The sequence below is a fragment of the Marmota marmota genome, unplaced genomic scaffold (genome assembly GCF_001458135.2).
Source record: "Marmota marmota marmota unplaced genomic scaffold, marMar, whole genome shotgun sequence".
NCBI classification, from domain to species: Eukaryota; Metazoa; Chordata; class Mammalia; order Rodentia; family Sciuridae; genus Marmota; species Marmota marmota.
In genome coordinates, this window is record NW_025999977.1 from 53,759,740 (window position 1) to 53,776,850 (window position 17,111).

Sequence of the window (17,111 nt, forward strand, 5' to 3'; positions counted from 1 at the left end):
AGCGGCTACTTGTCTGGTTGTCACTGGAGTTAGGGCCCGAGGTGGCTGGGGACCAGGCCAGTGGTCGGGGTCTCCACCTGGGGTGAGACAGCTAACTGTCCAGAGCCCTTTCTCTCCTTATTCCATGGATGTAAGAACCCCCTGTTTTAGCTTGGCACACAACATGGCCCAGGCTGCCTGCGGAGCGGCTTTGAGGTGTCCCCCAAGTCTCCTGTGTTAATGCAGGAATATTCAGAGGTGAATGGACGGACTGTGACATTAGCCAGTCCCTCCTAGTTTGAATGGACTGACAGGGCAGGGACTAGGCAGTGGGAGGTGAGTGGAGGAGGGGGTCACTGGAAGGACCATCTGTCCTGCAGCTCCTTCCCGACCCCCCACCCCGTGGCCCTGGCTGCCGTGAGCAGAGCAGCTCCCCCCAGCCCTTCCACCCTGACCTTCTGCCTCCTGCCAGGCCCAGAGCAATGGAGTCGGCCCAGCGTGGACTGAACCTCTGAAACTGTGAGCCAAAATAAACTTTTCCTCCTCTAATTGTTCCTCTTGGGCACTTTGGTCACAGTGACGAAAAGTTGACTAACTCTAGTGCCAATATGATGTGACAGAGACCATGTAACTGGATTGACGGGCGATGACTTGGGCACTCTCCCTCTTTCTCCCCTCTGAGATCTCCACCAAAACGGAGTGATGCCGTTTCAGCCCTGCAGACTGGGACATCTCTGTAGGACAGGGAAGAACCACGGGTCGAAAGAATGTGGGTCCCCAAGCAGCTTCCTGGAGCCACCCCACAGCTCGGGCTGCTTCCTTCCAGACCATTATGTGAGAGAAACAAAAGGCTCTTTCTTCAGGCCACAGTATTTCCAGTCCTCTCGCTCCTCACTTTGCCGGGGGCTTCAGTAACAAGCATAATGCGAAGCTGACATTCTTGTAGGGGCTCCGGGCCCCACCAAGAGTGTGGGAATGTGGTCCTCGTTGGAGCAGCACTCCAGCCAGCCTGGGAGGCTTGCCTTCCTCGTCCCAGCAACGTCTGAGAAGCCGGAGTTCCTCCGCTCACTGTGGTAAGTACGTCTGGGATAAGATGGTCCGGGTGTGGCTGGCCCTGGGCTCTGACTCTGAGCCATGAGTCATTGAACTTGACTCCCAATGGACACTGAGGACAGCTGCTGCCCCAGTGCTCAGAGCCGCTGTCCCACGTTGACAGAGGCCCCTGTGGGGAATTGTCTCCTTGGTCCCTAAGGAGGATGGGCTGAGTCCTCCAGGACCTACTTGCTCATCAGGCAGTCTCCAGGGGGTGCCCTGACCCAGGGCCTGGTGGCAGGAGGAATTTCCCTGGCTTAGGACGTGCAGGCAGTGGCTAAGGGCGGGGTGCTGGGGCCCCTGCTGCAGAGCCTTGCTGCTGGGACTTCTGGAGCTGCCTTTCTGACATGCGCTTTGTTGGTTGCCAGCCGCCTTCTCCCGAGAACCTTCAGCTTCCCCTGGGCAGGAACCGACGCCCTGTGCTGTGCTGCGTGAGGCTGGCTGCGGTGTGTCTGAACAACACGAGGCCATCTGTGCAGCCTAGAAACAAAAACATCAAAGCCAGCCTCTGAAGAGCCCCCCCTCTTCCTTCATTCCCAAGGGAACATTCTGGAAGACCCTGGACACCCTCATCATTGGACTAGGCTCCTCAGTCTTTTCTCTGTGGCTTGAGAGCCCTTGAGTGCTGAATCCGTGGGCTTGTGTGGTGGTTCAGCAGCCTGCAGAGGAAGGGAAGCCACCGTCCCACCTCTCTGGAGACCTCGCTCCGATCCGGTGTTCCTGCATCAGGCTCCTGCCCTCACACCACCCTGGTGAGCACCCCCATCCCCCTACTGCCTGCTGCTGCCCACCTGAGTCAGCCCCTTCCTGAATGCTCACCATCACCTACATCATCTACACCATCACTATCTACACCTGTCACCTCTAGGAGCAGGAATTTTGTCTGCGAGGTTTTGTCTCTGTGAGTTACTTCACTCAAGGAAGCAATGAGTGTGGACGCCAGATGATGTGAAAGGGGGGGCGGCGTCTACAGGAGCATTCGCACACACATGTGGTGTATCTGGAGGACACCCCAGGTTTACCCACGCCAGTCACGCCCAACTCCCAAGTGCACAAACATCCCAATTTCTCACTGAATGGATCTTTGCCACCAGAGTTGAGTTCCAGGGATTTTGACCTTGGTTGTCATTGTTGGGATTTAAGCTCTTCCTGGGTGGGGTGACTCGCAGGAGCGTGGCGGGGGAGAGAGTGAGACATCTGTGAGAGGATGACACAGCCATGCTGGCCCTGCTCCTGGAGTGAAATGTGGCCGCTGGCCCAGCACACAGGTCACACAGGCCTCCGTGGCTGCGTGGCAGGAACGCAGTCTGTCTCCCTGGTCAGCCCAAGTGCAGAGCAGGACAGCTGAGATGGCCCGGCTCCAGGTGCAGGTGCCAGGACCCTGTTCTCCCATAAGCTTCTGCGTGGTCCTGCTAATTGGCCCTGGTCTAATTGCTGCCAAGTCCCACTGCAGAAGGCCCATTAGACACCACAGCTAATCCCCCAGCTGTGGGCGAATTCTAACCGCATCTGATGCTATCTCTCTGAGTCACCTGCTTGCCATTATTTCCAGTGGGATGTGGGCCACAGTGGTTTCTGGAGTCGAAGAAGACTGAACCTGTCTCCATGGACATGTCCTAGGCCTCTCACAGACAAGCTCTATCGTCAGCAGAGCCCCGGCCGGCCAGCTCTGCCTTCCTGATGTGGAACCACTGGGTGTGGGGGAGGCCAGCCAGGCCTGCAGGGACAGAGTGGGCACCAGGCCTGCAGTGGGCACGCCTTGCCTTCTGGACTGTCAGCCTCGTGTCCTGTGGGTCTGGGTCCTCAGCCTCTGTCTTCAAGAGGGAGGGGACATGAGCTCTCTCCAGCGGCCGCCCTTCCTGCCTGCACCTCCCACCACGCTTGCCTGTCTCTGCCACCCATGGCCTCTCCCTGTCACCCTGCAGTGGCTTCTGCCAGACTCAGATTCCTTCTTGCTCTGACTCTAGGATGTCAAATGCCCCTGACTCTGAAACTCAGGACCTGGAAGCTGCCACCCTGCAGTGGGGTAACGAGGAGGGACTTGGGTGCACACAACCCGGCCACAGAGACTCAAGAGAGGAGGACACCAACACTGAAAGAGGGCAGTGGCCGGCAAGACGGGCCTATCCCCCAGAAAGCACTGGCTGGGCTTGGGGCACCAGCTCATCCCTGACTGTGAGCCCCTCTCATCCCCGGCCCAGGAGCAGCGGGGAATGCTAGAGCTCATCCTCTGTAAACTGACCCTCAACTGCCGTCCTAAATTCAGAACACACATGGGCTTTCCGCTCCAGCAGTGTGGCCTGGTCCTTACTCTGCTGCTTTGATGCCTCTGGAGGAATTTGCTATTTAAGGACATCCTATGATTAATCACTTCATAAAGCAAAAGCCATCTCCGCTGTTCTGTTGGGAATAGCTGTTTTCACAGGTGGGTGTTGCTCAAAGCAGGGCTGCCAGTTTAAAAAAATACAGATGCCCAGTTGAGTCTGAATTTCAGACAAACAATAAATTATTTTTTATTAAAAGTATGTCCCAGTTACTACATGGGACTCCCACATGTGACAGAGCTGAATTGTGTTCCCCCAGAATTTGTATGGTACCAGGAATTAAACCCAGGGGTGCTAAACCACTGAGCCACATCCCCAGCTCTTTTTATACTTTATTTAGAGACAGGGTTTTGCTGAGTTGCTTAGCACCTCACTAAATTGCTGAGGCTGGCTTTAACTCGAGATCCTCCTGCCTCAGCCACCCGAGGTCTGGGGTCATAGGCGTGGCCACGGCGCCTGGCTGTATGTTGGAGTTCTAACCCCCAGTCCTTCCGGGTGTGACTTTACTTGGAGATGGGGTCTTTACAGAGGTAATCCAATTAAAATCTGGTCATTAGGGTGTGGGTGACAAAGTAATATGACTTATGTCCTCATTAAAAGGGAAACTGAGGACACAGACACACCCACAGGGAGAGCCCATGTGAACACGAGGGTGGAGACCAGGGTCAGGCGACACGCCAAGGGTGTCCAAGATGCCAGCAAAACGCCCCACGCTGGGACCGGGCCTGGGACAGGTTTGCCCTCGCAGCCCCGGGAGCCAGCCCACCCTTCCTGGCTGCCTGGCTTCCAGAGCCAGGAGCCGACGCCGTCCTGTGGTCTAGGCCACCCAGTGTGAGTGCCGCGTTCCCACACACCTGGTGACCCTCGTGACAGCCACTTGGTTTGTTCAGGGAGAGCTTGGGACCCCAGAGCAGGGGATTTCTACTCTGCGCATCCCTGATCTGGGCCAGGGGGTCTCCACAGTGACAAATTCCCGGTCTGCGTAGCATTTCGTGTCCCTATTTGGGGTGGTGGAAGGAGCAATTCTGTGAAGCCCATCGAGCCTGGTCCTGTCAGTCAGGGTGGCAAGGGAGGGTCCCGCAAGGGGGATCCAGAGCCGCCCAGGTCAGGGAGTGAGGGAGCCCACGCATGGTCAGGGACACCCATGCCGTAGAGCCTGACCCCTGGACCCCAGACCAGCTCCGTGGGGCTTGTCTGATGGAGAAGGGCAACCCCGGGGCTTGCGGAGGGAGGCCGCCCAGCCTGTCGTGGCCTGAAGGTGACCGGCCTGCAGCCAGGGCTGCGGGTGCTGGATTATTGCTTCCTGGATCTCGTGGGTCGGGCTTCCTTCCCGGGGCAGCAGCCCTGGCACGGCAGCTCCCTCCCCGCGAATAGCTGCGGACACGTGTATCCTGGCCATCTGGGTTGAGAGCATTTCCTCTTCATTGTTTGAAGGAAAGTTCAGGGCGAATATGGAAAAAGCTGCAAGTGGGGCGGGCTGCCCGCGCCCCCAGAGGTGTAGCCACACCCGGAACGTGGCCTGCCCTGCAGGGCCAGGAGTGGCCCCAGGTCCCCCTTCCCGGGGCCTCTCTCTGCAGCCTGGCCCCCCATCGAGGCAGGAGAACCTGGGGAGCTGTGGGGTCCACGAGGACAAAGTGCACATCACTCAGGGCTGCAGGGGCCCCGCTGCCTGCAGCAATGTGCACGAGGTGAGCCCCAAGGGAACTGGGGCCTGAGGGTGCTCCTCTAGGCACCTGCCCCTGCGCACAGCTCGCCCCTCCCTCAAGCGGCAGCAGGGCTTGGGTGCTCCCCGTGGGTGCAGGACCTACCTGCCAACTGTCACCCTCTAATGCACTAATGGAGAATCTGTCGCCGTCACCCTCCGTTCAGCCTGACGCAGAACGGACCTGAGGCTGCTGCGTGTAATTATTATGGGTGGAGGTCGAGAACCGCCACTGTCCAGACAGGCCGGAACCAGTACCCTGGATGAGTCCGTCTGAAGACGGGAGTGGGGACAAGCAGCCTGGGACCCGTCTCAGGGCCCAGCCTCTCCCATGCCAGCTGCCTCCACACAGCCATGGCTCCAGCAAGTGTAGTGCCACGCCCCAAGTGCCACTTCTCAGTGCTTGTCATGCCCCATGCCTCTCCCTCCCTTCTCCAACACACACCCCACACCTAAGCACATGCCCCTCCAGTGGGATGCAACCAAGTCTCTCTGTTATGGACGAGGAGACACAGCAGAAGTAACGTGTGCCACTTCTGGGAGTCATGTTCCTTTAAGGAGAGAATGTGCCTTCCAGTCCCCTTTCTCCTCTCCAGCAGCTAGAATGTCAATGTAATGGCCCAAGTTCCAGCAGCCATGTTGGGCCAAGGAGAAGGCACTTAAGGCAGGAAGAGCCCAACCCCTCACTTTGGTACTGGGTACTCTACCATTCAGCTACATCCGCAGCCTTTTGTATTTTTTATTTTGAGACAAGTTCTTGCTAAGTTGCCCATACTGAACTTGAACTTGAGATGGTCCCGGCCTTGGTCTCCCAAGTAGCTGCCGTTACAGATGTGAGCCACGGCACCTGGCTCAGTGTGCACGGATGTGAGAGGACACCACTTTGGATTTTTCCACCTTATGAATGACAGATCTAATAGCTAATATATCCAAATGACAGAAATGTGTAGCTGTGATTTTCCTTAAAGGGAAACACTGCCTTACTTTTCTTTGTGCTCCTTTCAGGATGTGGCACATAGTAAGCAATTTGATTTGATTTAAACTTGTAAAATCCTGCTGCCCCGGGGGAGTTCTATACAACACCTGGTTCCTGCTGTCTCACCGTCCTGGCCTTTGTCTCTCCTGAAAACAACCTCTTTGACATTCCAGACAGGGCTTTTTGAGGGAGGCCATGCTCAATTTTGGCCCAATTTCTGTTGATCTTGGTCTGGATTATATCACTTCTTAGGTCAAACCTGTGAGATGAGAAGTCGCCCCAAAGGCCACTCTGGGCAGCTCCTTGCACGTCAACAGAGCGTCCGAGCCAGGCCACGTGTGGGGTCAGAGTCGCCGAGAGGAAGGGCTTCCAGGAAGGAAGGGCCGGGTCAGCCGGCAGATGCAGCCCAGGTGGCGAGGCAGCCTTCCGCTGTGGGACCGTGACCCTGCACAGGGTCCTCTGATAGACGCAGAGAGTCAGGCTGCCAGTGCCCAGAAAGGGCGGGGCAAGGAAGCAAAGCAGCCAGAACCCGGCGCTTGCTGAGGAAAATCTGGGGCAGGAACAGGTAGGGCAGTAACTCCGGGAGCCAGGGGCGGCCTCTTACGTGGGATTTTCAAGGGGAGGGTGGTGTCCTGTTCTACTTACAGCAACAATTTCTCCCTGGCCTGGGTTTCCTCTTAGGTATTGCTGGAGAGAAGGTCGGGAAAAGGGGATATTTCATGTTTTTCTGGATACATAGCTATGTTATCTGTATTGTTTATGTTTTTTCAAAATGTATTTGCGTACTTCTGTCACTTAAATAGAAACCAAAATTCTGATAAAGAAAGAAGAGCTGGGTGCAGGGACATACTTGGCAATCCCAGCAATGCGGGAGGCTGAGACAGGAGGACCACAACTCTGAGGCCAGCCTGGACAACTTAGTAAGAAATAAAAAGGGCTTGGAATGCAGCTCAATGGTAGAGCATCCTTGGGTTCAATCCCCAGCACCAAAAAGAAAAAAGGAAGGAAGGAGATTAAAGAGAGAGTGAGAGGCTGGGGTTGTAGCTCCGTGGTGGAGCACTTGCTTTGCATTAGAGAGACCCTGATTCTAACCTCAGCGCCACACAGAAATAAATAAATAAAACAAAAGATCCATTGACAACTAAAAATAATTATTAAAATAAAAATAAACAGAGAGAGCAAGAGAGGGAGGAAATAGATAAATGAATAATGAATGAATAAAAATAAAACCCCGGGCTGGGGTTGTGGCTCAGAGGTAGAGCGCCTGCCTAGCATGTGAGAGGCACTGGGTTCGATCCTCAGCACCATGTAAAATAAAATAAAGACATTGTGTCCACCTATAACTAAAAAATAAATATTAAAAATGAATTTAAAAATAAAATAAAGGGGCAAGGGACGTCTGCCCTTTGCCTTCTCTGGGAATGGGACTTGTTTACAACCATGTGGTTTATCAGAAAAGGGGTCCCTGGTGAGAAAAACACTGGGAATTCCAATTGTTACAAGGACCTGGCTTTGGGCGAAAATGTCAAAACAGGGTGGTGGGGCAGCCTGCCCTCCACCAGGTGACAGATCTAGGGACCTCCCTTCAGTGCCAGGGTTCCCCAGAGAAGCAGGACAAACAGAATATATGAAAAATACAGAAAAAGATTGATCTGATGTGATTAGTCTGTGATTATGGAGACGTCCCGTGTTCTGCTGTCTGTAAGGTGCAGGGGCAGGAAAGCCGAGGTGTCCATCCTGGTCTGAGTCTGAAGACCCCAGGCCCAGGACCACTGATGTCACAGGGCAGGAGAAGACAGACGTCCCAACTGAAGCAGAAAGTGACTTCGCCCTCCCTCTGCCTCGCTCTCCTCTGCTCTCGTGGATGGGATGAGACCCCCTCACCCGGGAGCCGAGGTTTCCCTAGTCTGTCTACTGATTCAAATGCTCACCTCTTCTGGACACCTCCTCAAAGTCACATCCACAATTAGTATTTTACCAGCTGAGTGTCCCTTTGCTCAGTCAAGTTGACACATAAAATTAACTGTCCCATAACCCCAATGTGTGCCATGCGACTCCAAAGCTGCAGTCTGTGAATCGCTCCCTACCTGGCCTCCCACAGCCGACCGCTCAGCCAACCCCGGAATCCCACGGTATCTGTCCATTCCTCAGGGAATAAAACGAAGCTGACCGAGGTCCTGCAGCCCCAGAGTGGCCCCGATGGAATTTGACTTCGCCATCTACTCGGAGCTGACGCAGCCGGCGGAAGGGCTGGCAGCACAGTGTGTGCTGCGGGGTGGATGGAGCTCCGGGCCACTGCAGGTGAGTTTCCCTACATTCGCGTTTACTTCCCAGGCATCTGCTGAGCGCCAGGCCTGGCACTGACCTCCTCGAGGCATAAGAGGAACAATGCCAGGGCCCCCCCCCAGAGCTGGCATGGGCTGGCAGGCAGGGGCGCGGGAGTTTTGCGGGTGCACCTGGTAAGTGTGGGGGAGCCCAGGAGGGGGGTACTATTCCCTGCAGGAAGGTGGGGTCGGACGAGTTCTGAGGCATGAACAGGGCTTGAGAAGGCTTCGAACAGAGGAGCAGCCCAGAGGCAAGTGGAGGCTCCGAGGCAGACGTGTGGGAGGCGCGTTGGGGACAGCAGATGGGTTTGTCTGGAACAGCAAAGGTGGTGACGGGGCCAGAGGGAGGGAAGCTGGGGAAGTACAAATAGAATTGATTCGGTCTTTAAAAGGAGGGGAATTCGGACGCCTGCTCCACATGAGCGCACCTTGGGGACACCAGGCCAAGCCCACTAAGCCAGACACAAAGGAAATGCCCCAGGCCACTGGCACGCGGTCCCCAGGAATGGGAGTCATAAAGATGGAAGGTGGAGTGGTGGTCCTGGGGCCTGGTGGCGGGGGCGGAGGGGGAGCTTAGTGGGCGTCAGTTTGGGCTGAGGAAGTTCTGGATACGGTGGTGGGATGGCTGCACCAAGAAGTACCCAAGGCACCGAGCCCGCACCTGAAAGGGTAAAAGGGCAGGTTTTCTGTTGTGTATACTTTACCACCATTTCTTAAATAAATAAAAGCTTTTTAGAAGACTGGAAGGAGCGGACATCTTTTGAAGGAGTAAATGCCACATGCTGTGGAGTGTGGACTTCACCCCTCAGCCTTCTATTGCTATGCGGTCAAGACCTCTGACCCTGGCTTCCACCAGCAGCCACCAACTCCTCTGCTCCCAGTTCTGTGGGCCAGGGACCTGGGGCCCCGCTGAGGAGTTCTTTAGCTCCATGTGGAAGTGGCTTGGGTCTCCCATGTCATTGCTGCCAGGTGGTAGCTAGGCCTGGGATGTTCAAGATGGCTTCACTCTGGTCTGGCAATCGCAGGGATGCATGGGAGATGAGGACCTCTCTTTTTCTCCCTACATCAGTAACGTGGTGGACGGGCCCCAAGCAGGAGCTTCCCAAGCAATCATGGCAGGAACTGCATAACTCTTACAGACGAACCTCAGAAACCGCAGAGTGTTAGTGCCACCCATTCTATTGATCCAAGTTCAGAGGGAAGGAAAAGCCTGCCTCTTAAGGAGAGAGAGGCCAGGTCACTCTGCGAAGGACGGGTAAAGAGAGAGGGATTGTTGGCCAGAAAAAGTCTTGGACCAACTTTTTAAAAAAGTTTGCTTTTTTGGTGCTTGAATCAAACAGGGCTTTGCACATGCTAGGCAACAACTCCGCCATCCAGCCAGAACCCCAGGTCCTCGGAGCAACTTTTATTTTATTTATTTATTTTTTTTTTAAAGAGAGAGAGAGAGAATTTTTTTTAATATTTATTTTTTAGTTTTCAGCGGAAACAACATCTTTGTTTGTATGTGGTGCTGAGGATCGAACCCGGACTGTACGCATAGCCAGGTGAGCGCGCTACCGCTTGAGCCACATCCCCAGCCCTCAGAGCAACTTTTATATGTGTATATGCTGCCTTCCTGGCGGGGACTAAACCTAAGGCTTCGCATAGACTAGTTAAGCATCCCACCACTGAGCCACATCCCCAGCTTTTTTTATTTTTTATTTTGAGACAGGTCTCGCTAAGTTGCCCAGTCTGGACTTGAATTTGCAACTTTCAGCTTCGGCTTCAGCATCCAGAGTAGCTGGGATCAGGGTCTGCACCACTATGCCAAACATGTTACTTTATTTGTAAATTATACTCATGCATTATTGTTCTGACCCATTATGCATTTATAAAACTTGCACAAAAATGGAACTAGGCAGACTTACTATACAGTTAGCAACATTTTGAAATGATTTTAATTTTTGTTCTCAATATGGGTACAAAAGCTTTTCTCTCAAATATGTCAATGATCAAATTTTGTTGGTGAAAATAATGCAATTGGGTATGGTTCATTCTTCTTTTTAAAATAATCCTGCTGTAATAATAGGCTTAGTGAGCTGAGGTTGCTTATTTATATATTTGTATGTAAGTTGCTTATTTTAGTATTTGGACTTGATGAGCATCGTAGCTGAAGAATACACAGCCCAATATGGGAGCCAGAAGGCAGAGGGCTCTCTTGTTCACCCACAGAAAATTATCTTTCTCTTTTAAATTCACCAGTTATGCAAAGATTTTTGTTTGTTTTCAAAATATGATGAATAACTTTCCATTATTTGTGCTGTCAACCTGCTACTTTTGCAAAGTATTTTTAATAATGTCTTCAAAATCCACCACTTCTCTCGCTGGGATGATTTCTAGATTAGAGACTCTGTTCCAAGTTTGTTGTTGTTGTTTAAAGTGTGCAGATATGAAAGAGTTTTTAATTGACACATTATTAGCTGCTCACGCCCTTAAAATCCCATGCAACAATGTAACATTTCCTAACAGGTTTTTCAAAATGGTCCATTGCATAAGATAAAGCAGTTACTTTCTTAGGATGATGAACATGTCACTTTTTCCTGAAGTGTCAGAATGTGCGTGTATGTGTGTGTGTGTACACAAGTGCGCACATACGTACGTACGTTTATGCTCACGCTTTTAAGAATGTGCTGGGGAGCCAACAGCTGTGCCAAGAACCACTTGCTGTGGACAAAGGGCCAGCAGATTTGGGACACTCGTTCTAGGTCTATTTGTTTAAGCTCAATGGGTCTTTTAAATGTCTGTCACATGATCCACTGAATTTCTGGAACAAAAGACTTTCTTCATTCCTGGCAAAACATTGAAAAGATCCTTGTCTGTTTAAATGTCCAGTTTTTTGTTGCGTTGTTTGCTTTTTAATCAAGCTAACCACTTCCTGTGGGCTGCACTTTCGGCTCATCCTTTCCCTGCTTTGGGGGTGCAGGTAGTGAACTCCCAGTCTGAACTACCTTGGTAGCCCAATCCTGAATTCCTTTTTTTTTTTTTTTAATTCCAAGTCAAATGTAGCTCCAGCAGCTTTGAGTTTTTCAATAACACATTGTTTTACCTGAAGAGATCATTTACAGAAGAGAAAGAACTCCTCTGGTTGTCATTCCTTAGTGGCTCATAAGAAAAGCAGTTCTTCATGGACTTCAACCTTGATACCTGACCTTTTTGGACACAGTAACAGCATCTGTAGTTTTATCCAGTCGAGCAAACTTCCCACTGAAAATTTCTAATGAACAGCCAAATGTTCGTGAGTATTTTCTGGGCATTTCCAGCAGTATTTGTTGACAAAGGAGTGCATTTTGGTGTCTTATCATCTCGTATTCCATTATTTACTCCATATAAGCATTTGCCCACTGATACTGCCTCTTAGACACTTTTTGTTGTTGTTGAAAAAAAAAAACCCCTCAAAAGGAGTTCCCAAACATTTTCCACTAAGTTGTTGAGAGTTCGTAAAGCCTGGGGCTGAGGTGGAGCTGGGGTACAGTGCTTGCCCACCATGCACAAGACGATTCCCAGCACTACAAAAAAAAAAAAAAAAAAAAAAAAGTTTTGTCAAGAACTGAATTGACAGTGATCAGTGATCACCACCTGTTATGGTTTCGATATGAGCTGTCCCCCTGCAAAAGCTCCTGTGTCTGACAATGCAAGAACGTTTAGAGGTGAAATGATGATCGGTCATGAGACCCTCAACCCAACCAGTGCACTAATCCAGTCAAATGGACACCTGGGTGGTATCGTAGGCAGGTGGGGTGTGGCTAGAGGAGTCATGGGGGGCCTTGGGGTATATATTTTGTCCTTGGTGAATGAAGCTTAGTCTCCCTCTGCTTCCCAGTGCCATGTCCTCAGCTGCTTCCCTCCACCACACTCCTCCACCATGACGTTCTGCCTCATCTTGGGCCCCGAGGAATGGAGCCGGCCGCCTATGGACTGAGACCTCTGAAACCCTGAGAGCCAAATAAAGTCTCCTCCTCTAAAATTGTTCTTGTCAGGACCCTGGGTTACAGCAGCAGAAAGAGCTGAGTAATACACCACCCCAAGAAATGGAAATGGGTTGAGGAGAGGAGAGTGAGAGAGGGAGCTCTTACAGGGGAGAGGGCCTCTCTCCGTCTGTGGAGAGATGGCCTTTACTTGTCAGCTCTGACAAATAAAATAAAAAAATAAAGGGCAAAGGGTCCCTGGGATGAAGTTTTTTGACAATCAGGGGTCACTGTGAGGGCACAGAGACAATGATTATTGAACATGTCCTATGTCCAAATATTGTGCTAACTCTGGGGACAAACCTATGAAATAAATGCTGCCCCTCATTTACTTAAAAGAAAGAAAGAAAGAAAGAAAAAGAAAAGAAAAGAAGAACTGGTTTGAGGACACTTTAAACACCACGCTCAGGGCTGAGGCTGGTCCTGGGTTCTGGGTGCTTAGTTCCAGTGTGTTGCTGAGGGAAGTGGCCTCCTGCAGTCTTGAGCTACCCCGACGCAGAGCAGAGAGGGAGGCTGCTTCGTAGCAATTGCACTACATACAAACCCACCTTGCGATGGAAACGCCTGGCTTGTCCTACCGGATGAGATCCCCGTTGTGCTTGCCTGTGTTTGCCAGCTCCGTCAGCTAGTGTGTGGTGGGTTTCCCCACCAACAACCAGTTCTCCAACACCAACTTGATGATCAGCAATTTAATTCAGTTCTGATACTGTCCGCCTGGAGTTGGGTCAGACTCCCAAATTATGAGACTTCTCCCAATTTAGATGCCAGCCACCAACGGGGTCCCCAGGGCACCCACATTTCTGCCCAGCTGACGATAAATTCACGAGCTCACACCCACCCTTCAGGTTTGATAGGGTAACTCTCCAGAAGACTCAGAACTCAGGAAAGGGGCTGCTTCTGGTCAAAGTTATTACAAAGGAGACACATGAAAAGCCAGATGGGAGGTGTGGGGCGGGGTCTGGAAGGGTCCAGAGCTGGAGTGTCTGTCACCATGGAGATGGAGGTGGCCTTCTCCTGGCCCGTGCACGTGTTCACAGACTGGCAAGCCCCTAACCTCAGGGTTCTTATGGAGACTTCATGCAGAGACTCAGTTGATGAAATCGTTGGCCTCTGAGGATCAACTCCAGCTCCAGCCCCTCTCCTCTCCCTGAAGGTTGGGGGCAGGGGCTGAAAGTTCCAACCCCCTAATCATGGCTTAGTCTTTCTGGTGACCAGCTCCCACTCTGAAGCTGTCTAGGTGTCCCCTTCTACCCCATGACTCATTCACTGGCATCAAAAGACCCATTACCCAGAAGAGTTCAAAGGTTTTAATAGAACTGTGCCAGGAACTGGTGGTAAAGATAAAAAAATGTATTTTTTAATTTAAAGGGTTTTTTTTTTAAACATACCTATTGTTCACATGGGCTAGGATATTAGGATTATTTTCAATTTGGGGATTTTTTTTCCTCAGATCATTTTGTTTTGTTTTTGGGGTGCGGGACCCATGCCTGGGACTGGCACACGTGAGGTTAAGTGCTCTACCCGTGAACTCCATGCCCCCGATGGATTGTTTCAAAGCCACTTCATTTTAAAACAATTACCTAAGTTAAAATCAGTAGTATAATCCATCTATCCACAGTCAGTCCTCTCATCTGAGTACAAGTGATGCGTAAATGTCACAGGACAGTAAGAAGGGTCAGACGTGGGTGAGAGATAGTTCCCCAGGGTTCTGTGCGTGGGCCTAGCTTGACCCATAGCCCAAATGGGGACTGCTGTCAATCTGAGTGATAAATATTTGTAAATCTTACTTTCTTAAGAAACAGAGGTATGGAGAGTCCCTGAGGTGGAGTGACTTGTCGGTCCTTCATCCCACACACATGCACCGGGAGCTTACTGGGTTCCAGAGCTGATGCGAGAGCGTCTGAAACCACAGGGCAGATGTGAGCCAGTCCTCGGCCTTGAGACTCCCACAGCTTGGCCATCCGTCCAGAGGGCACCAAAGTCCTGTCCCAGCTCATCACATCAAGGGGTGGCGGGTGCTGACAGCAGGGCAGGGGCTCCAGACGGGTCATGAGTCATGGGAAAAGGGTCACTATAGATAAACTTCCAGGAGGAAGTGACACTGCTGGCTAAATTCTGAAGGTCAGAGTGGAGTTGAGACCTACGTTATGCCCACAAGTTCAGGAAGCCACCAGGACAGCAGTGTAGCCAGAGGGAAGGTCCCTAGTTGGGGTCAGGAGGAAGAGAGGTCAGCGAGAGGCCAAGTTGCCGGTCTGTGTGTGAGGGGCTGGGGAGTTCTGATGTCACTCAGGGGCAAATGGCTGAGGAGGGGCTGAAGAAGGGAGGGGGTGGGTCCCATTTGAGTTTTAGGAGACCTTTCTCACTACAGGCTGGAGGAGGATGCCCTGGGAGAGGAGGCAGAAGGCACGAAGCCAGCGAGGGTCAATGTCACTGTGAAGCAGGACAGAGGATGAGTCCTCAAGAAGGGGAGCGACCTGGAGCAGCCAAACTCAAGGTTACAGGCCCGTCCCCCACACAGGGAGCTCACGTAGACACAGATGCCCGTTCAGGGATCCCAGGCCACCCTTGCTTCAGGCTAACTGGCTATACCTTCAGGGGTCCCCATACATGCCCCTCACTTCCAACAGTCCCCTAGAATGACTCAGAACTCAAGAAAGGGCCATACTTAAGGGTCATAGTTTTGCTTTTTTTTTTTTTTTTTAATAGCAAAGGACACAAATCAGAACTGGGCAAAGAAAGAGGTAAAGAAGGTGACACCAGGGAGGTTCCAAGGCGAAGCTGCTGTATTCCCTGAGGTCTCACCACCCTCTCTGAATTGAAGTGTGACGCTGTGGAGTGGTGCCAGGCAGGGACGTTTGCCTGAGCCTCGGAGCCCAGGTTTGTTGGGGTTTCCTTGTATATTCACGAATGATGGCTCACTGCCCATGTGGCTGAACTGACCGCTAGTCCCTCCTGCTGAGTGGGGTCCGACATTGTGGCCAAAGCCCCACAACATCAGTGACCTGTTTTCCTTTCTGGAGTGACAAGTCCCACCCTGAGTTATTGTCTTGTCAGGTCAGCACACCTACCAAGGGATCTCCATGAGTAGCCTCCCTAGTAATCCAGGTGTGGTCAGGGCCCACCACGGGTAACAAGGACTTCTGTGTTGCCCAGGGGCTTCCCAAGGTCTACGCCCCCCTCTGTGGACACAGGCCAGCCAGATGCCTCATGGTTCAGGAGCTTGGGTGGCGTGTGGAGTTGTTGCTTGGTGATCTTGGGAATCCACAGCTCGAGTGTGTCCCTTGGCACTTGTGTTCCCGCAGGAGAAGATGTCAGGCAAGACGTTAAATGTAGTAGAAGTACAGCAAGGTCTGTTAGAGAGAAAGGAACGACCCCTCAAGGAGAGGAGGTTTGTCTCAAAGAGGAGAGGGACCTGACGTCCCCCAGTTTTGTGGAGTCTTAGGGAAGTTTCTAGAGGGTTTTGCCCAGGTACTACCTCTCAACTTTTGAGTGACAGTAGATTTTCAAGTCCCTCCTGCCTCTGGTTTTTCCACAGGTATCCAAGCGAAACCCAGGTGTGGGGTGGCGTTTGCCATCACAGTGAGATTGAAATGAGATGCGAAGTGACCTGTGCTGACTGGTTCTAATGGGCCCTTGTTTGGATAGATTTCATGTTGGTGGGCTTTGCTTTTAACGATCCTGGATTCCTGGGTCTTGGAATCTTGGGTGTGTGTAAAAGCCACAGGAGCCCCCTTCCAGGACAGTCTGTGTTCTGACCAGGAGGAAGGAGTCTTACATTCCTCACCTGGAAAACAGCGCTAAGGGTACAGGTTGTTTGTCAAGGAATGTAGCATCCTATTGACTTAAGCCAGCGCAGGGCCGGAAGGGCCTCAGGGAAATCGCTTCTGAAAAGAAAGTGTGTGGAGGGAGCACAGGCCCTGCCTGTGGAATGACATGTTCCCACCACTCTGCGTGAGGGGCCTGGAGACAGGGACGGGAAGGTGGAGGGTTTATGTGGGGGAGGGGTGTCTAGAGGGGTCTCCCCCTGGGGACAGGGGAGAAGCTCCTGGGAGGCGGAGCCTGTTGCTCCTGGCACCACGATTGGCTGTGGGGCTGTTGCTACAGGTTTCAGCCAACTGTTCAAACCAGGTTCACACAAGACACACGGGCTGTAACCAAGGGCTCTCTCCTCAAGCACTTCCTTTTTTCTTTGAATCACTTCCTTTTCTCTGGCTCTGGACAACCTGCCCATGAGGTGGGGGGAACCTTCTGAACTGGACTGCTGCTGATTTTAGAATCTCAAGTAAAGTAAACTAAGATCTACCAAAACTAGATCTGCAGTCTTGTCTTTTAACACAGCTCCGAGGGAAATTCTGCTACGGTGCATTCACACACGGAGTTAGGTTGCAGTGCACTGTGTGTAGGAAGCCAAACTTAAGCTCTGTGCGTGGGGGGGCATATTTTAAGGACAAGCCCTCCCTCCCCCAGAGCCCCTCACCCACTCCAGGTCATAGAGCTAGGGCAGCGGAAATGTGGGGCTTTCGGTGACAGATCCAAGATGGGCCTGGGAAACCCGGGACAGCAGCTCCTGAGAAATGAGGGAAGAATGCCACTCTTCATTCTGGGGTCTCCCTCCCCAGGCTCTGGCTTACTCTTAAGTCCTCTTTGCTCCAGATGCACTGAGCGAGCTAGAACGGCCTGCAGACGCTAGCTACTTCAAGACCTAAAGAA

The 17,111-nt window shown here is 52.0% G+C and overlaps 2 long non-coding RNA genes across 4 annotated transcripts; both read left to right on the top strand.

Moving 5' to 3' along the window:
- Nucleotides 1-317: 317 nt before the first annotated feature.
- Nucleotides 318-13,462, top strand: LOC125617264. Of its 3 annotated transcripts, none has more exons than XR_007348215.1 (5): nucleotides 318-1,052; nucleotides 1,440-3,496; nucleotides 8,225-8,374; nucleotides 9,871-11,671; nucleotides 12,257-13,462. It is a non-coding gene; the product is annotated as an uncharacterized LOC125617264 (long non-coding RNA). The 3 variants fall into 3 exon arrangements; XR_007348214.1 differs by lacking the exon at nucleotides 12,257-13,462 and having other exon boundaries at nucleotides 325-1,052; nucleotides 9,871-9,941; nucleotides 10,109-11,990; XR_007348213.1 differs by lacking the exon at nucleotides 12,257-13,462 and having other exon boundaries at nucleotides 326-1,052; nucleotides 9,871-11,990.
- Nucleotides 13,463-14,738: 1,276 nt separating this feature from the next.
- LOC125617265 lies at nucleotides 14,739-16,393 on the top strand. Its single transcript, XR_007348216.1, has 3 exons — nucleotides 14,739-14,895; nucleotides 15,108-15,278; nucleotides 15,937-16,393. It is a non-coding gene; the product is annotated as an uncharacterized LOC125617265 (long non-coding RNA).
- The last annotated feature ends 718 nt before the right edge of the window (nucleotides 16,394-17,111 follow it).